This window comes from Heptranchias perlo, chromosome 20, assembly GCF_035084215.1.
Source record: "Heptranchias perlo isolate sHepPer1 chromosome 20, sHepPer1.hap1, whole genome shotgun sequence".
NCBI lineage: Eukaryota > Metazoa > Chordata > Chondrichthyes > Hexanchiformes > Hexanchidae > Heptranchias > Heptranchias perlo.
The window spans coordinates 3,188,293-3,209,308 of record NC_090344.1 but is presented as its reverse complement, the minus strand read 5'-3'; the positions used below and the strand labels follow the sequence as shown (position 1 = coordinate 3,209,308).

Sequence of the window (21,016 nt, the reverse complement as noted above, 5' to 3'; positions counted from 1 at the left end):
TCATTATGGTACATAAGTTTCTCTTACGTTGACCATAAGATTTACTCTTTTTACAATGACACCAATGTACAATGTGATACATCGCGACCAGACAATCTCAACACCTTCCTGGAAGGAACTGTAGCTGATTTCAGCGAACAATGCAATACCCACGGTCTGTCGTTTCGAGAAGGATGGGACTTTGACCCGATCTTCTGGGTGGACTGAATGAGAGAAACAAAACTCAAACAAAATAACGACGAGGATGGGATTTGAACCCACGCGTGCGTAGCACAATGGATTAGCAGTCCATCGCCTTAACCACTCGGCCACCTCGTCGTATGAGGCAATAACCGAAAGGCCCTTTATTCAAAATGAAAATACTGGCTATGTTGCCAACCTGAAATAGAAACTGCAAATGTGTTTATCCTCAGCAGGTCAGGCAGAATCTTCAGACACAGAAACAGAGTGAACGTTTCAGGTCGATGACCATCACATGAGTATTCCAACTCACTCAACTTGCGCCTTGTAGATGGTTGAACGGCTTTAGGGAATTAGAAGGTGAGTGACTTGGCTCAGAATATCCAGCCTCTGATCTGCTCTTGTAACCACAGTATTTATGTGGCTGGTCCAGTTATGTTTCTGGTTAATGATAACCACTAGTATGTTGATGGTGGGGGATTCGGCGATGTTAATACCAAATCCCAACAGAAGAGATTTACTGTAAAGAGTCCAGGGATATGGGGTATAAGTTTCATGGATAGATTGGAGAAGCTGGGGTTGTTCTGCTTGGAACAGAGACGGTGACGAGGAGATTTGATAGAGTTATTCAAAATCATGAAGGATCTGGACAGAGTAGATGGAGAGAAACTGTTCCTATTGGCGGAAGGTTCAAGGACCAGAGAACATAGATTTAAGGTGTTTGGCCAAAGAACCAAAGGTGACATGAGGAAAAACTTTTCTACACAGCGAGTGTTTAGGGTCTGGAATACACCGCCCGAGGGGGTGGGGGAGGCAGATTCACTCATAGTCTTCGATAAGGAACTGGATAAGTATTTGAAACGAAAGAAAATACAGGGCTACAGGGATAGGGTGGGGGAGTGGGTCTGTCTGGATTGCACTTGCAGAGAGCCGGCACGGACTCGATGTGCCGAATGGCCTCTTTTCGTGCTGTGACCTTTCTCTGATTCTATTCTATTTGTGGGAGGCGATGCAAAGCGACCGGAGCGTGACGTAACTCGACCTGCTCATGTACATTCCCTGATAATAAATCCTTGTGTGATGCAAAGAAGAAATTCATAATTATGGTCCATATCTTTTATATTATGCTGACAATAAGAGGTACTCGGTTCACCAGGGCGCCATTGTGCACATTGGTTGATACTTCGCCGAGATCACACCTTACACTCCCAACACCTCCGTCTAAGAAACAGTTGGGTGGCAATCCAAACTTTGCTGAATTGTTCAAACAGGTGTAAACCAGCAATGCAGAAAAGCACTTCGTGTCAAAGAAGGGTTTTTGGTGAGGCGGCCAAAATGAAAAACTCTACAAATTCTGGCAGCAGTGAGATACGAATCTACATAATTCAGAGATGTAAGTCCGCATCTTAGACAGCGCAGTTACTCACGCAAATAGTAAACCATTCAGTTCTAATGATAAAGGTCATAGAGCTGGAACGTTCCCTCTGGTTCTTTCTCCACAGGTGCTGCCTGACCTGCTCAGCGTTTTCAGCATTTTCTGTTTTCATTTTTGTGCTTTCACAATAGCTGTTTTCCTGAAAACACCCAATTTGACCCAAGGACAAAGCTCGCACTTTACTTTCCTCACGCGCTTTAAAGTCTGTCGTTTCCGAACAAAATCCCCTCCGCGCCGAGCTTTAAAAGGTCCTTTCGCTCATGGTCAATCTCCTGTAATCGACACCTTTTCACCATTGCCGCTCTTTTCATTTCTCCTCATTCCTTTTCAATCGGACATTTCCACAGACCTATTAAGATCAAGCGGAACATTTCCGACTTTCCCGCACCGCCCAGATTGCCAAAAATGCACATTTCAGCCGTCTTTCGCAGCTCTGTTGCGCCGCCCGTCTCTCCCGCACATCAACTGCTCGGGGAAAAGCGCCAACGACCATGAAAACAAACCCCAGTTCTTCAGTTAACATCCCCCGTGTCACAAGATACCCATGGAAATTTCACGGAAAAGTATGCGCTGTCCGACCGAATGCCAGCCCTGCTTTCTTGGAGCTTGTCTCTGGAGCAGATCGAAATGTATCGACTGGTTTCAAGGCACAAATGAACATTGATGCGAACGGGACATGTGTCCCCGAGAAACAGCGGTCGATGGAGAGCAAACTTAAAGGCGTAAGAATGTGAAAGTAAATGTTAGAGTAGGCAAGGCCGCAGTAAAGTCTCAATGAAATAGACCATGATTGTGGAAGGAAGAAAAAGCTGGAAGAAGCGGCGGGTCTGAATTTTGGATCATCCAACAGAGACACGTGAGAGAACAAAAACAGGATACAGACAAAGGTGCTGGGGCAGAAAGGCAAAGAAAGAAAGAAGAGGAATGAAACGAGAGTGAAAGAAAGAATGGGAGAGAGGGGGGTGAAAGTGAGAAAGAGAGAAAGAAAGATAGAAGGGAGCGAGAAAATCAAGCGTGCAATACTCACCCCGCAAACGGGCGCTGCTCCCAATCGGCTACACTTCGCCCCACAGACCCTCATCCCATTCACACCATCCTACAATACACTGTCAATGCTGTGCAGAGAGACAGAGAGTTTAAAGATACAGAGATACTTACATACTATCCGACAGTACACATTAAACATCCGTGCAGTGAGCCAAAGAGTTTACAGGTTCAGAGACTCTCACAGCGTCCCACAATACACTTTAAATCATGTGCAGTGAGACAGAGCGTTTAAAGATATAGAGAAATTCACCTTTTTTTTCAGAAGTGGCACATCCCAGAAGCAAGAGAGAGCATGGGTCAGTCTCCCTCTCCTGATCGAGCTGAGGCTTGTCAGTCAAGAGTCCCCTCCTCCCTGTATTGGCCGCGGAGGAAGTGCAGAGTAGATTTAATAGAATACCTTCAGCCTGACCGAGGTTAGGCTGACTGGCCTGTAATTACTTGATCTATCCTTTTCTCCCTTTTTATACAACAGTACAACTTTAGCAGTCCTCCAATCCTTCGGCATATCACCTGTCACCAGGGAGGATTGGAAAATTATGGTCATAGCCTCCGTTATTTCCTCCCTTGCTTCTGTTAACAGCCTGGGATATATTTCATCGGGGTCTGGAGATTCAGGTGGAGTGATTTGGGGACTTCATTTTCCTCTTTGCAAAGATTTTCACCGCAGGTCAAGATCACAAGTCTCGGTCCAAATTAGGACTACTTCCGGGTTTGAACCTCAAATCGTGAATTGTACCCTGACGCCAACGAGCCCAGAAACAAGAACGTGTCTTTAAGTTAACCCGTTACAGACACATTCTATGAGAGGTTTGACTGCACAATGAAAGGGCGTTATGGAAGAGTCAATCTGATATCCGTTTCCTCCTCAAACCTGAACAAATACCAATTCCAAAGTGCCATTTTGTCGCTTGATTACACAAATCAGGTAAAAATAATTATTAACACGAGGCACTGCTGGGAGTTGAACCCATGATCTCCGCTTTACAAGACAGATGCTTTAACCAACTAAGCCACAGCGCCCATCCATGATAATTTAGCCCTACCTCCTCTCACTAATATCTATCAGCGATACGTTGCTGTCTGTTTGGGGTTCAGACCGTTTCATCTTTGTCTGTTTCGCTTGTCCGTTCACCTGTGCATCCCGATGCTGCCTGCATATCTCGTTGTGTTTATCTTTGTGTATCCATCAATGCGTTGATAAACGGATGAGTATGTGTCCTTATGATCGTTACATTAAATAAATTACCGGTTTAGACAATTCTCTCTCTGAAAGTGAAGAACTATTGAGACGAACTTTACAGCAAAGTATTGTTTATTTTGGTGCTGAAAATTAAACACCGTAAGAGGTCCAAACAGGAAAAAGGAGAAAAACCTGTTAGGGAAAATGAGGACAACAGTCAAGATTTTTACCAGTATATTAAGTGAAAGAATGGTGGCTTAGAGTAATGTGGGCCGCTTAAAGACAGATGGAGGTGATATTGTAATTGAAAATCATGAAATGGCAGAGTTGCTAAATATTTACTTTGCTTCGTTCTTCACAGAAATAAATGAGGCTAACATATCAGAGATATGAGGAAAACTGTAAATAAATCAAGGGGTTTCAGTATAAGTAAAATAATGGCAATGGAGAAAATAATTAGATTAAGGAAAGACAAATCTCTAGGACCTGATGGTTACCATCCCAGGGGACTGAGAGGACTAGGTGAGGAAATTGTACATGCTTTAGTCATGATCGTTCAAACTCTCTTGATTCAGGAATTGTTCCTTTGATGGAAACAATTTCAATGTCACTCCATTATTTGGGATGGGCAGCAGAGATGATGTTGGAAATTATAGACCCATTAGTCTGACATCCGTTGTGGGGAAGTTGCCAGTATCCGTTATTCGGGAAAGAAAGATTGAGCACTTGGATAAACATGAATTGATCAGAGAGAGCCAGCATGGGTTTGTAAACGGTAAGTCAAGTCTAACAAAACTAGTTGAACTTTATGAAGATGTAACTGACGTGGTATATAATGGAGTGTCCATGGTTGTTATATGATATTGACTTCCAGAGGTATTCGATAAGGTACCATATAAGAGACTGTTAACGACAATGACAGTGCGTAGAATTTAAGGCAACCTAATGAAATGGGTAGGGAGTTGGTTAGAAGGTGGGAGACAGAGATCAGGCATAGAAATGACGTAGACGAAGGAATAGAGAGCCGAATATCTACGTGTGTCGCTGACACCAATATAGGTGTCACAGTGAGTCGTGTAGATGGAAGCATAAAGTTGCCAAGGGAAATTGATAAAATAAGTGAGTTGGCAAAACGGTGGCAGATGGAGTAACATAGAATTGCAAAGAATGTACATCACGGAAACAGGCAATTCGGCCCAACTGGACAATGCCGGTGTTTATGCTGCAAACAAGACTCCGCCATCCCCATTTAATCTAACCCTATGAGCAAACCCTTAGATTCCTTTCTCCTCCATTTGTTTTTCCAGCTTCGCTGTAAACGAATCCATGCTATTCGCCTAAACTACTCCTTGTGGGAGCGAATACACATTCTAGCGACTCTCTGGGTAAATGTGTTCCTCTTCAATGCCATGTTGAATTAAATAGTGACTACCTGATATTAATGGCTCCAATGATTTGGAGTCCCCACTTCCACAAATGAAAACACCTTATCTACGTCTAACCTATCAAACCCTTGCATAATCTTGAATTCCTATATCAGGTCACCCCTCAGCCTTCTCTTTTCTACACAGAAGAGCCCCAGTCTGTTCAAACTTTCAATATGGAGAAGTGTGAGTTCATCGACTTTGGACTGAAGCAAGATCGATCAGAGTATTTTCTAAATGGTGAGAAGCTAGGAACTGTGGAGGAGCAGAGAGATTTAGGGGTCCAAGTACAGAAATCGCTAAAAGCCAGTGGAATGGTAGAAACATTAATTTCAATGTCTCATGGGATGTTGGCCTTTATTTCGAGGAAGCTGGTATTCAAAGAGGGAGAATGTTACAGATAGAAATCCCTGCTGAGACCCCATTTAAAGTACTGCATTCAGCTCTCGGCACCACACATCAGGAAGGAAATATTGGCCTTGGAGGGGGAGCAGCGCAGAATGACCAGAATGATACCGGGGCTAAAATGGTTAAATTATGAGGACAGGTTATGCGGAGGTCGGTCCTCATTTTTCTCTTATGGATCCGGCCCCATCCGTTTACTGTGGACGGGAGCGCGTCTGATACTAAGTCAGTCAGAATCGGATGCAAATCACATAACCGGCACAGCGGCTCTGGAACTGGCGACTGGTTTTACATTGAGTCTTTTTTATGGGATAGGCTGTACATTGTTTGTATAATAATAATAAGTTGGATACAATTAAGGTTTTTTTCAGTTCTTCCCCATTTCCATCCACACCAGTTTTACATAGTGAAAGGTAACAATGTTTCAGGGATGTGATGCACAGTGTTGGTGGAATCAGTGTATTTTAACTTGATACATTGTAGAATCTCTTGTCTATCCCAGGCTCTTACCTCAGCTTTAGATCCTCACCTAGTTTAAAACCAGTCACTCACTGATATACATAAACCAGTAACAACCCCGAAACCTCAGCGGGTATATTTGTTCCGATACTAAGTGACGGTCCCAATTTCCACTGAAATTCTCGATCAGCAAATACCAGAGGCTGTTTTGGGTTTGACAAACTGTGAAACAGATTGTTTTAGAAGCCGGAAAGAGGGAAATACTGGTGGTTGATATTAAGTGTTGTACATTAACTCTTTCTGTTTCAGATTTACAATTTATCTTTGTGTGTGACTGACAGGAGCGGCGATAACGGAGCCCAGTGACTGGGTAACGAGCTGCACTGAATCATTGTCCTGTGTTACAGACCGGCTCGTTAGACCTGTTCATTCCGTCTCATCTCATTGTCAGCAAACAGGAAATTACTGAAGTTAAGGCTGTTGAATAACAGCTCGAAATATCAATCCGCTCCACCATTGGGGACTGAGTCTTCCGAAAAACAGGGATTTTCACTCATGCAAATTTCATCCACATTTTCTGCTCTTCATTTCTCTGATCTGTTTGATGCGGCTTTCCCTTCAATTCACGACCTACAGGAAAAACCCGATTTTATCGTCGATTTTCGGGTCAAGAGGTATGGTGAGATTTCAAATGATTGAAATCGACCCTTATTAACGCCAATATCGTCACCTACACGTTTGACAAATGCAAAGCGGCTTCACTCACGGTTTTGCAGCACAACTCGTTCAAAGATACTGTCGGTAATTGGAGGGTCTTTGAAGTGATGACACGAACATCACAGTTCGCGCTGCCATTTTCCTCAAGACGCTTCAGATTCATGTGGAATGATTACGGTCTGGCGTTGAAATCTGTTCCCTTTTCACAAATCCCCTTTTGAACCTGTATCCTTCAGTATTTTTGATAACCAATACCAAATCGGTTTGTCCTGTATTTTACATTACTTTTTAAATATTACAGATAAGCAGAGCACTTGAGCTGTCACAGCTGTGACTTTGACTTTTCTCCCTCTCCTCCAGATCTCCCCGGCAACTGTCACTAACCACAATCTTCTGTCACAATTCTCCATCAGAAAGTTCCGAGCCTCGGTTTTCAAATGAAATAAGGCCCATCTCTTCAATCAACGACAGCTCAGAGAGAGTTTCTCAGTTTCATTTCACACTTTTTCCAAATCCTCCTTAAAGCACCATCAAAAGTTGTCCTTTACTTAATAATAAGATCAATAAAAGTTCTTATCTTCTGGGGTTTTGTTTCAGATTCCAGGGCTTTTAAAGTTCACTGCGGATATTTATCGAAGCGCATCTTGATTGGAGGCTTCTTGGAGAAATCGGAGAAAGATCACAAAGCGATAATTCAGAGACGGAAAATGAAGCTGTTTGACGGGAGCACTGATAGGACCGATTGTGCGCTGCTCTTGTGGCGCAAGCGCTCAGCGTGCGGTACTTTTATGAACTCCAGAAATGCCCAGGTTGTGAGTTTGAGCCTCATCTGGAACAATCGAACATTTTGAGTTCAAGGTACAACTGGTATGTTCCACAACGCATCTGCTTCTTCGTGTTCCCATGTGAGCACTTGGGTTCCTCTGGCCTACCGTCTTGCAATAGTAGGTGTGAATTTACTTGTTTATTGGGGGAGAGGGAGCGGTTAGCGGCAGCTGATATGGCAAAGGGGCCGGTATGAGATCTTTCAATCTAAAGAACTAAACATACAGTTCTTCTTTTCGTTTAGCGGATATTCATCAGTTGGAAGTTTCGTGTGGGGAAAATCTGGATGGGAAATATTCTCCCTGGTGTCACTGTGTAACGGGTGAAATTATTCAGCTTACAGATGTTAATATGCTGAAAGGTCGAGAGGCCTTTTCCAGCTGCCGTGTGGGACAAGTTCAGCTTTTGGGCCACTGGGTGAAGTGTTATTTTAATTCCTGCTAACGAATGACAAGATATTGTTAAATAATAGCTGCATCATGAAATAAATTTAAAACAGAAATAGATAGTTTCCTAGAATTAAAGGGAATTCGGGGTTACGGGGAGCGGGCAGGAAATTGGACATGAATTTAGATTTGAGGTTAGGATCGATTAGCCATGATCTTATTGAATGGCGGAGCAGGCTCGAGGGGCCGATTGGCCTACTCCTGCTCCTATGTCTTATGTTCTTATGTTCTTATTTGGCACAAACACGAAGAACTGTAAACTCACGAGTTCACTGTCCATGTTTCTTACATCATGTTCAACAGAAACAAGGATTGTCCTCAACACGTTGCTGACAATTTTATAACAGGGACCCTCACCCAATTTCGACATCTACGATGGATAATTCAGAGTCCTGCAATGAATATGTACGATAGGAACTTAACAAATAGCGAGCCTGCATAGCTCAGTAGATAGAGTAACAGACTTTTAAAACGGGTAGTGATCTGAGGATCCAGTGTTCTGGTTGTAAATTTTGAAACAGCTGGCAAGTTCTGTCTTCGCAGCGGAGCAGCAACTACGGGACAGACGATGCCTGCGATGTGTTGTCAAAGCTTTGGTGTTATCTTTTTTCCCAGGGATGGGCAGTAATGCGCTGCCTGAAGCGGCAATTGTAGCTTCCCGGCAGCAACGTGTGATTGGAGAGAGCGGGGCCGGACAGGCGGCCTGAATATTGTTGCTGTCGTGGCCTCACTCAATGCGGGAGCTGGGGAACATCGAACATCGAAAAACTGATCTGTTTGTTGCCGCGGCTGCAATGCTGTTTATAACTGTATTTATAAACCGAGGCAGCGCTGCAGGATCCTTTAATGACCTCTCACAAATCAACTGAAAACAATCGCAATGTGCAGCTTTGAGAGGGGCTTCCTGCACAGTCGGGGCATGAAACGTGAATGAGGGCGAGACACTGTCTGTATATGTGTAGTGTTTGAATGTGTATTGAACTATGCAGAGAATGGAAAATATATCGGTTCTGTGAGGTGTGGTATTTTATTCACATTTAACCACAGACCGAATTCTTGCTTTTTTTCAGACGTATTGATTTTTAGTGGGGAACTTTTTCAAAATGCTTCTGCCCGGTTTCGAACCGGGGACCTTTCGCGTGTTAGGCGAACGTGATAACCACTACACTACAGAAACTCTGTTATACATTTCGCTATCGGAAAACTTCAGAAGATAGCTGCCGACTGCAAATGCTCTCAGTGTGGAAACGGGTCCCTTTCCCGTTCAGGGGATTAACTTCAACAAAATAGTTCACTGTATTAATTTCGCAATACTCATTAAACTCTGAAAAAAGACGATTCGTTGTTCAAATCGCCATTAATCAACGAATAACTTTCTGTTTCAGGCTGACGGAAATCCTAACTTTTTTTTATTCAATCACCAGGCAGAATACAGAAAGTTCAGAGGGGAACTGAAAGGGGAAATAAGAGGGGCAAAGAGAGGGTATGAGAATAGACTGGCGGCCAACATAAAAGGTAATCCCAAAGGCTTCCACAGGCATGTAAACATTAAACGGGTCGGAAGAACCCGACGCTGATTCGGGATCATATCGGAGATCGACTCATGGAGGCAGAGGGGGTGGCCCAAAAATGTTGCTGCCCGGTTTGAAACCGGGGACTTTTCGCGTGTTCGGCGAACGTGATAACCACTACACTACAAAAACTCTACTGCGCACGGTGTTATCGGAAACCCTCAGAACACAGCTGCCGTCTGCAAATGCTCTCAGTGTGGGAGACGGGTCCCTTTCCCGTTCAGCGAATTAACTTCTACAAAATAGTTTACTGTATTAATTTCGCAATACTCATTAAACTCTGAAAAAAGACGAATAGTTGTTCAAATAGCCATTAATCAACGAATGACTTTCTGTTTCAGGCTGACGGAAATCCTAACTTTTTTTTTATTCAATCACCAGGCAGAATATGGAAAGTTCAGAGGGGAACTGAAAGGGGAAATAAGAGGGGCAAGGAGAGGGTATGAGAATAGACTGGCGGCCAACATAAAAGGCAAACCAAAAGTCTTCCACAGGCATGTAAACATTAAACGGGTAGTAAGAACCCGACTCTGATTTGGGAGCATCAAGGAGATCGACTCATGGAGGCAGAGGGGTTGGCCCATAAGACTGTGGACCAAACTCTGGAAAGTGGGTTGAGGCTCGATACCTCTTTTTCGGACAGCTCAGACACGAAGGGCCGAATAGCCTCCTTCTGTCGGGTAACTTTCGATGATTCCATGATATGATTGCCGTCTGTCTCGGAATGGTGTTAATATACAATCTACTATAAGTATACTTTAATCAAATTGGTGCCTCTGTTTCACTGTGAGAGCGAAGAGGCATTAATGTATAGGCATTGACTGCAGCAGCTGGGTTGCCCCTTTACTTTTCCTCCTGTCCCAATCTTTCTTTAACCTCCTCTGCTGGTGTTGCAGGTTAGATCAGCCATCACCGTTCAAGGAAGCCTGAGAAGTCCATCAGGGGATAACACAAGAGACAGAGACAGGGAGAGATAGAGAAATGCATGCAATGAAAATAAACTGTATAAATAGAATTATACAGTCATTATTTTTTGAGTTCGTTCATGGGATGTGGGCGTCGCTGGCGAGGCCAGCATTTATTGCCCATCCCTCATTGCCCTTGAGGTATGGTTACAGTACAGAAGGAAGTTATTCAGCCAATCGAGCCCGTGCAGGCTCATTGTAAGAGCAATCCAGTTAGTCCCATTCCCCCGCTCCTTCCCGGCAGCCCTGCATTTTTTCCCTTCAAGTACTTATCAAATTCCTTTTTGAAAGCCACGATTGGATCTGCTTCCACCATCCTTTCAGGCTGCGCGTTCCAGATTACAACTACTCGTTGGTAAAGAAGTGTTTCCCCATGTCGCCTTTGGGTCTTTTGACAATCACCTTAAATCTGTGTCCTCTGCTTCTCGACCCTTCCGCCAATGGGAACAGTTTCTATTTATTTACTTTATCTCAACTTTACATTATTTTGAACACTTCTATCAAATCTCCTCTCAATGTTCTCTGCTCCAACGAGAACAACCCCAGCACGGGGTAAATGCGGTCAATTAGCTTCAATTCATTTATTTGAGCATTAAACAGCTCTTTGAACATTACTGTGACATTATGGTAGCGTGCCCTCGCGGTCTCAGGTGCTCCATCAAATTTCTACGGAGGCGTGGGTTTGAATCCCACTGCTGTTAGAATTTCTGCCAATGTTCATTTTGGCCTGTTCGCAGAAAACCCGATTGACGTGCGATGGAGCAGAGGATGTGAAAGAAACTGAAAGTGAAAGTTCAGATATTATTTTCATCGCAATGACTGGACACTTTTCCACAGGTAAGGGCCTCTCACCTTAAGATTCTTTCCAGCAGAGTGGGACAGGTGATCAAAGTGACTGGGCTCCAGCGGCGCAACCAGTCAGTGCGCGGTCCTTATCTGACAGTCCAGGGCCGGGAAATGGCGAGGTTCTTAGTCGAGGCCCACCGAAACCAACCAATCCTTTTCCTTGTGAAAATTTCGGCCGGAGTTGAAGGTACAATTGGTGCGTTCCAAAATGCATCTCCTTCTTTGCATCGCCGTGTGGTTCCTCCGGCGTATGCTGTTGCAATAGCAGATGAGAACATTTCGGACTGAGATGAGGAGAAATTTCTTCACTCAGAGGGTGGTGAACCTATGGAATTCTCTACCACAGAAGACTGTGGAGGCCAAGTCAATGAATATATGTAAGAAGGAGCTGGATAGATTTCTCGTCACAAAAGGCATCAAGGGGTATGGGGAGAGAGCGGGAATATGGTATTGAGGTCCAGGATCAGCCATGTACGTATTGAATGGCGGGGCAGGCTCGAACGGCCGAATTTCCGACTCCTGCTCCAATTTTCTAAGTTTCTATTTACAATTGGTGTGTTTCGCAATGCATCTAGTTATTTGTTCAGCCATGTGGTTCCTCCAGCCTACTCTGTCGCAATCGCAGATGAGATGTTTAGTCTTCTTCGTTTACAGAGGGAGGCTTCGGAATTGGAGCTACAAACTATGATTTTGATCCATCTACAAATTATGGGATTTAGCTTGAGCTTTAAACCAGCGCGTTAGACCGCTCAGCCACGATACTTTCCATCTTGCGTTCTTCACGTGCTACTTTTACAGGAATAGAATTACTGCAAGCAAGAATTCTACCCCTCAAGCACCAATGCTCGCACCGCAGCAGGATGAATGTGTCCAGTTAGAAACCTGTCTGAAGGAACATCCCGTCTGACAGAGCTGGAAGTCCAGCAGATTGACTTTCGCGGTGAGCAGATGACGAGCCTCCTTCTTAAGAGTGTTTCGCCAATCCAGCTCAGAGTGGATTAAGCATTATAAATTCGGGTGGGACTGGAGCCACTTGTATAAGAGCAAGTGGATGGGGGCTGTTTCCCTTCCTTGACAGATATTAATGATCCTGTTCCGGTTTCGCTGCAAAATTTCACTTCCCAGCTGCGAAATCAACGAACTAAAATTTAACGGTGGTGCGATGCGAACACACAATTTCTGAGCGAAAAGTCCGATGTGCTACCCATTGCGCGACTAAACCGGTTATGAATTATATGATTTCACATTACCCATATGCTGCTTATGAACTTTTGATGCGGTAGAGCAAGTGGTTCGAAAGCTCAATGGGGTTTCAAATGAACTCCTGAGAAAGTTTGTCAATGCATAGTGCTCTCTCTCCCTCTTTCTCTTCCTTTTGCTCTCTCTCGCTTTCTCTCTTGAGCTCTCACTCTCCCCGTTTATCGAAAGAGGGGTCGAATGCAAAGAGGTGGAAGTTATGTTTCAGCTGCGCAGAGATCTGGTGAGACGCCATCTGGCGGACTGCATTCAGTTCTGGGCACCCCACCTCAAGAAGTATGTATTAACCTGGAGGCTCGAGGGGCTGAATGGCCTATTCCTGTTCCTATTTTGCAATGAATGAAACAATAATTCAAGAATCGAGACGCTAATGTATCAGGATGAGTGAGTGAAGAATGTTTTCTGTTTGAAGTACTGATTTCATTCATTGAATGCTCCCAGTGTCCCAGCTCAGTGCAGTCCAGTCCAAACACCTGCTCGCACAAAGTGGCATTTTCTTTGTGAACACGAAAGACTTGTTCAGGCCATGACAGTACCGAGTGCGGGTAGGCCTGCGCGTGAAATGGAAAATTGAGGTGAAATACTCCTACAAGCAGCGGATGTCTCTGTTTCCATTTCCAAAATGCACGAATCGATGCAGCTCCTGGGAAAGCTACGAGGCGAGGCAGGGCTGCAGTGGATCATTTGAAGCAACTGGAACGCAAAAGATTCCGCCCGTTTCACGTGGCATCTCCTGTTTCTGACTATTTTTCCCCTCCCGCTTCCTCTACTCCTCCAGCTGCCAGGTGAATTAGATGCTTGATGAAAACACAGGGGAATTCATGAATCCCATCCTGACCTGGACAGCAGGGAGAGAGGGAAAGAACAGTGCTGGCCATTGAGAAGGGATGGATTTTGCACATGCCGGGAAAATAGACACAAAGATCTCATCTCCCTGCTTCTTTGGTATGTGGGATATCTTAATGCTCAGGTGATGATATCACTGCCCCCCGGCCCATGATCTCCACTCGCACTCTCCTTCCAATCTCGCACACCTTTGCTTGGGTTTGAAATCGTGTCAGTTTTCACACTGGGATTCAATTTGAAGAAAGCGATGGTGTGATAACCTGGGGCTATTGAGGAGTTGCAGTGCAAGAAGGCTAATGATAACAGTGACAGTTCTGACACTATGAGCGACAGTTAAAGGTGAACAACATTTAAAGTCTCATGCAGCAGGTCTGGGTCCAAATCTTTCACGTGGCATCTCCTTCTGCTCCTGTCACTCATTTACCTCCACGGAGAGTTCATTTGGAATTCCTGTGCTGCTGCATTGCGCATTTTCCAGTTCTGCTTCGAACATTCGGGACTTTAAAGGCACCTCTGTGACCTGCACTTTCTTTCAATGAGTTTAGTTCGCTTTGCATTCGACTGTGAAATCGCTTTCGGATTTCATCTCAATGAACCAGACTGTGACCGCATTGTATCTGTCAGCGTGTAAGTGGCGAGGTTGGGGTCAGCAGGGGTCGGTTTCAACTTTTGAAATCTCACCAATTGCAAGAAAAAAGAGACATTGAATCAAACTGTCCCTGTCAGTGATGAATTGAATGAATATCGCTCCAAGCAGATCTGGACAATGCGCAGTGCAGCCGCACAAGAGTTCCAAATCCACCTTCTCGCCACTCGGCAAACGCATTATCTGAAATTTACTCTGACCCAGTGTCACCGCGCTGAAATCGAATGTTTGTCAGCCACATTTTTTCTTAACATCATAGTTACTGGTTTAATGGTGAAAACTGCCGTCCGCTGCACTGTAAGTACAAGAGACAACTTTGTAGACACCGTGTAGTGCCACAGACCTGCTCGTTGGACCTGCTCGTTTCATCTCCTCTCATTTTCACCACACCTGAATATTACTGGAGCAGAGAATGGAGAATCACAGCTCGAAAAATCAATCCTCTCTGCCACGATGCGACTAAGACTTCCAACATACAAATGTTTAATGGCAAGGTGAGTTTAATGTTCAGAAATAATAGAGCACAGATTTTCACTCATGCAAGCTTCACACCCTTTATTTTGGAAAAGTAAACTGATTGTGGAGAGATGTTATATTGATCGCGGCAACCTGAATTTTTAGCTGGTTGAATCAATGGCTCAAAAACAAACGTGTCGTGTCTCTGTGGCGCAATCGGTTAGCGCGTTCGGCTGTTAACTGAAAGGTTGGTGGTTCGAGCCCACCCAGGGACGGGAGGGAAAATTTTACCTTAAGTTTCATGGTCTCGCATTTCCTGTTTTCAAATATATGTTTTGTCTGCAAAAAAATGCACGGTTTCAATGGCCAGCTGAGCACGGCCAATCTTCCACTATTTAGCCTTCACGGAAATCAGAATTCTTCTTGACAGACAAGGTCGAAAGATTTCAGGAGAGCCGCTTCACTCTGACATGGATGTTTCTGCAGTGAGCGACACCAGACTGTTTCCACAATAAATGTCAGTCCTTTTATTTTGGAAACGCAAAATTGTTTTCGCATTCCGAAGGGTTTCAGTTCATTTGTGAACTCCACCACTGACACTGCTGAAGGTTGTAGGCTCAGGGAGTGGAACCTCCAGGAGTGGACTGTAAGAAAGCTGGGTTTCGGCATCCTGACAAATATATGCCGAGGAACCAGAGGAAACCTTACGAAGGAACCGTCTGGGGTTTTATCTGTTAGTTTAGGTCTCAGGGTGAATGATTCCAGACTCCCCGAACTGTCTTACATTTAACTCAGGTCAGATCAGGATCAATTCAGTTTATAGAAGGATAGTGTCAAATATCACCCACAATCGAGGGGGTCAAAATCAGCCATTAGAGAAGCTACGAGATCATTGGAAAAGAAGATGGTGCACAATTGTGGGAATAAAAGCAAACGCCTTTTCAGCTGCGTCGGGAGTCAGAAGACCATGAAAGATAGTTTAGGTCCACTGAAAGGCAGTTCAGGACAGATTCCCGGACTATGGCAGAGCTGTTAAATGATTATTTCTCATCAGCCTACACTCCTGTGATTGATGCTGAGATTCCAGCTGTGGGATGTGCTGTCGACAATAACATCATAAATATTAAAATAGAAAGTGATGTCATCTTGGATAAAATACGAAATCTCAAAATAGATTGTGCTCCAGGTCCAGATGATATTTACCCACGGGTGTTTTAAGAGATGGGACGGGTGGTCTGTGAGCCCCTTGCCTGTATCTTCAACAGCTCAATAGTCAGGGATTGTCCCCTGAGATTGGAAGGTAGCTCACGTAGTTCCCATTTTCATTAAAGGGGACAAATCAGAGACTGGGGATGACGGGCCCATCAGTGTGACATCGATCAGATGGAAGATGCTTGAATGGATCCTAAGCGATGCTGTTTTGACCACGGGGAAAGAGAAGGAGCCATTAGAGATACTCAACGCGGCTTCCGAAAAACAAGGTCGTGTCTTACAAACTTGCTTGAGTTTTTTGAAGAAGTGGCTGGGTTAGTGGATGAGAGTAATCCGGTTCACATTGTCCATCTCAGGGGTGTCAAACTCATTTTCGATGGTGAGCCTGATCTGATATCATGGCACTTGGCCTGGGCCACATTCCGCAAAAGTTATTAAACTGGAAATAGATGAAGATTAAATATATTGGTACTTACTTACGTTTAGATTTTATTTATTGCTGCTGCTGCTCCCGATACCTGGCACCTCTTAGCTTGAACCATTGCATCAACATTTGGAGTAAATGACTTGGCTGTGTGATGTCTTGGATAAAAACATGAGGAGAACTTGTCATTAAAGAACTTTGGAAGTGATTTCCACAATTTCACAACTCCCTGTGTAAAGAGATTTCTCTTGATCACTGCACTAAAGCAGAAAGTAGGGGTTAAGGGTCGCTACTCAGACTGGTAAAAGGTGGAAAGTGGTGTTCCACAATGATCGGTGCTGGGACGACTGTTCACAATTTATATAAACGATTTGGACTCGGGAATCGGATGGACAATTTCAAAATTTACGGATGACACCAGTTTGGGGCGGGGTAAAGTAGATACTGATCAAGACTACAAAAATATACAAGAAGACATTAATAAACTTGCAGAATAGGGGTGTAATTGGCAAATTAATTTTAATAAAGATGAGGATGAAGTGGAGCATTTTGGTAGCAAGAACAAGGAGGCCTCATAATGCTTGGACAATAAGAGTCTACATGGGGTAGAGGAGTAGAGAGATCTGGGGACACAGATCCACAAATCACTAAAATTAGTGATGCAGGTTAAAATGGCCATTAAAAAGCAAACCAAACACTAGGGTTCAATTCGAGGGGGATAGAATTGGAAAGCTATGTTAAACTTGTATAGAACCTTGATTAGACTACACTTGGAACACTGTGAACCGTTCTGGTCTCCATATTATATGAAGGATATAGAGATACTGGAGAAGGTGCAAAAAGGATGTCACCATTTTAGTGGTCGCTGGATTTGGTGTCTCTGTGTAACTGATCCCTGTATTTGGTGTCCAAATGTAAATGATCCCTGGACTTGGCGTCTCAGTGCAAGTGGTCCCTGGATTTGGTGTCTCTGTGTAAGTGGTCTCGAGATTTCGTATCCCTGTGTCCGTGTCCTTGGATTTGGTGTCTCAGTGTTCGTGTTTCCTGGATTTGGTGTCCCAGTGTAAGTGGTCCCTGGATTTGGTGTCCCAGTGTAAGTGGTCCCTGGATTTGGTGTCCCAGTGCAAGTGGTCCCTGGATTTGGTATCTCTGTGTAAGTGGTCTCGAGATTTCGTATCCCTGTGTCCGTGTCCTTGGATTTGGTGTCTCAGTGTTCGTGTTTCCTGGATTTGGTGTCCCAGTGTAAGTGGTCCCTGGATTTGGTGTCTCAGTGTAAGTTGTTCCCGGATTTGGTGTCCAGTGCAAGTTGCCCTAGATTTGGTGTCACAGTGTGCGTGGTCCCTTGTGTATTGAGGCATCGCTCGTGGAATTTTTCACCTCCTTCCACTTTTGCAAAAGTTGTTGACAGCTTATTAAAGCCACTAACTGGCTCTCGGGTAGGGCACAGAAAAAATGAGACATCGTCAGTTTCCCTGAGAATAACAGGTCTGAATTCGAGTGAGAGAACATTTAGCAATTAAACCAGACTGGGCGGGTCGGGCCTGAGTTTTTTTTTATTCGTTCACGGGATGTGGGCGTCGCTGGCAAGGCCGGCATTTATTGCCCATCCCTAATTGCCCTCGAGAAGGTGGTGGTGAGCCGCCTTCTTCAACCGCTGCAGTCCGTGTGGTGACGGTTCTCCCACAGTGCTGTTAGGAAGGATGTTCCAGGATTTTGACCCAGCGACAATGAAGGAACGGCGATATATTTCCAAGTCGGGATGGTGTGTGACTTGGAGGGGAACGTGCAGGTGGTGTTGTTCCCATGCGCCTGCTGCCCTTGTCCTTCTAGGTGGTAGAGGTCGCGGGTTTGGGAGGTGCTGTCGAAGAAGCCTTGGCGAGTTGCTGCAGTGCATCCTGTGGATGGTGCACACTGCAGCCACAGTGCGCCCGTGGTGAAGGGAGTGAATGTTTAGGGTGGTGGATGGGGTGCCAATCAAGTGGGCTGCTTTATCTTGGATGGTGTCGAGCTTCTTGAGTGTTGTTGGAGCTGCACTCATCCAGGCAAGTGGAGAGTATTCCATCACACTCCTGACTTGTGCCTTGTGGATGGTGGAAAGGCTTTGGGGAGTCAGGAGGTGAGTCACTCGCCGCAGAATACCCAGCCTCTGACCTGCTCTCGTAGCCACAGTATTTATATGGCTGGTCCAGTTAAGTTTCTGGTCAATGGTGACCCCCAGGATGTTGATGGTGGGGGATTCGGCGATGGTAATGCCGTTGAATGTCAAGGGGAGGTGGTTAGACTCTCTCTTGTTGGAGATGGTCATTGCCTGGCACTTATCTGGCGCGAATGTTACTTGCCACTTATCAGCCCAAGCCTGGATGTTGTCCAGGTCTTGCTGCATGCAGGCTCGGACTGCTTCATTATCTGAGGGGTTGCGAATGGAACTGAACACTGTGCAGTCATCAGCGAACATCCCCATTTCTGACCTTATGATGGAGGGAAGGTCATTGATGAAGCAGCTGAAGATGGTTGGGCCTCGGACACTGCCCTGAGGATATCCTGCAGCAGAGTTGCGACTTACTAACGGAAAAGCAGCGGCCAGTTTACTTCGCACCATGGGGAAGGTCTGAGCACTCGGGTTTCTGTATAATTTATTTATTTATTATGTTTGTTGCTTCCCTGGCACCAACCTCGATGGGATGACAATAATTAATTTTCTGTTCACCAATTCCGGCTTTCAATGGCGGGGCATTTCCCCACAGTCCCCCGCGCCTCAGAATGTGCCCTATCAATGAATACAGGAGTCCAGTGCGCGGTGCCAGGACCGGGCTGTGCTCTGAGCATGCGCAGTGCGAGTTGCGGCGAAGGACTGAGGAGGAACAGGCGTGTCGGAGGCCGGGAGAAGACGGGGGAGTAATTGGACCTATTGTTAGGCGGAGAAGCATCACAAGCACCTGATGGCGTCTTGAGGCCACAAATCCGAGTCCACAGGCCCAGTGTTTGCACCTCGGTGACAGGCCCGACCAGCAGCCGTCCGAAAATCAGTGTGACTGGCCGCCATCTTGCGAGCGGAAGTCATGGTAGAATCTTGGCGCATGCGCGGCCATTTTGGCGCTGGAACAACGAGTGGGCGGGGCTTCAGGGTCCCAGTCACCGGTCACAAAGAGTGGGCGGGGCTTCTGGGTCCCAGTGACCAGGAACAAAGAGTGGGCGGGGCTTCTGGGTCCCAGTGACCGGGAACAAAGAGTGGGCGGGGCTTCTGGGTCCCAGTGACCAGGAGAGAAAACCATTGCCTCATTTATTTTATTCTCACTCTGCCCACAGCGGGTGTAGAACTGAACCCAATCAGAGGAGAGGGAGGGAGAAAACTGGGAGTGGAGGGAAGAAATATTGGAGATGGTGGGATGGGTTTGGATTTCAGCACAGGGAGGAGGGAGAGTGTGTGGGACGGGGATTTACGGCTTTGGCGGAAAAGAGAGGATAGAAAGTTCCATCGAAACTAGAATTGTCTGTTCCAAATTTCGATCCTGTATTTGGAGTGATGACTTTTTAAATCTTTTACAGGGTATTAGAAGGGGAGGATTTGCAGACGGGAAATTCAAACCAAAGATCACGTCAAGATCTGACAGAGTCACTTGATTCATCAGGACTTAAATATCATCGACCTATGAATGTGGAAGGAGAAATGTTTGTCTTTTCTGTCTGTGGAAGAAGATTTCAAACATCAGTGTGACTGGAAAAGCACCGAGACACACACACCCGAGTGAGAGTGTTCCAGTGCACTGACTGTGGAAAGAGCTTTCACCGGTTTCACAGCCTGAAAAAACACTGCACCATTCACAGCGGGGAGAAACCGTCCACGTGTCCTGTGTGTGGACGAGGCTTCAACTGATCATCCAAACTGGAGAGACACAAGGACACCCGCACCACGGAGATACCGTGGAAATGTGGGGACTGTGGGAAGGGATTCAATTACCCATCAGAGCTGGAAACTCATCGACGTAGTCACACTGGGCAGAGGCAGTTCACCTGCTCCACACAAAACAGGAAAACCACAGTTTCCGGTCTGGGGTGCGTTTCCTGATCTCACCCGGAGTGGTACTGAGCCCCACAGAGCAGGAAACGCCCAGGCACAGTCCCAGGCCTGTGCCAGACAGTCGAACTTGGGATGGAGCCGATACAGCTCAGTTGAGAATAAAAAATTTGAAAGTCCCGAGTTCAATTCCGAATTTCAGCAAAATTTGGTTGTTTGGATCTCATTCTTTGGGTCGAATCTCGCATTAATTTACACTGAAATATTAACCGGCGCTGGAGGCTTGGGGAAGGAGCAGAGAAGCATCAAGGATGAGAAATATTGATAGCATCTTTATTTAGCTTTATTTCTTTCTGCAATTTTCTCTTTTTTTTGCCTCTCTCAGCGCCGGCGAACATTTGATTTGAAGCATTTGATTCCTAAACTGATGCCTTTTCCTCATCTCCGCTCTGTCTGTTTCTAACTGCTTGTGACCGTTGAAGGGAACAGGCCCCGAGTTAAACGTTTTTCAGCAAACCGACAGAGAGATATCACAGCGGGAATAAAACTCGTTGCTTCACATTGTTAGATACTCAGTGACTCAGTTTGTAATGTGTGTCAGTAAACATACCCTGATACTGAGTGACACAGATTGTAATGTGTGTCAGTAAACATACCCGG

The 21,016-nt window shown here is 45.3% G+C and overlaps 3 non-coding genes across 3 annotated transcripts; 1 reads left to right on the top strand and 2 right to left on the bottom strand.

The window, feature by feature from the left end:
• Positions 1–236: 236 nt before the first annotated feature.
• On the bottom strand, positions 237–318 carry trnas-gcu (transfer RNA serine (anticodon GCU)). The gene has a single exon. It is a non-coding gene; the product is annotated as a tRNA-Ser (tRNA).
• Positions 319–9,222: 8,904 nt separating this feature from the next.
• Positions 9,223–9,295, bottom strand: trnav-aac (transfer RNA valine (anticodon AAC)). Its single transcript has one exon. It is a non-coding gene; the product is annotated as a tRNA-Val (tRNA).
• A 5,611-nt stretch (positions 9,296–14,906) lies between these two features.
• On the top strand, positions 14,907–14,980 carry trnan-guu (transfer RNA asparagine (anticodon GUU)). The gene has a single exon. It is a non-coding gene; the product is annotated as a tRNA-Asn (tRNA).
• Positions 14,981–21,016: the final 6,036 nt, after the last annotated feature.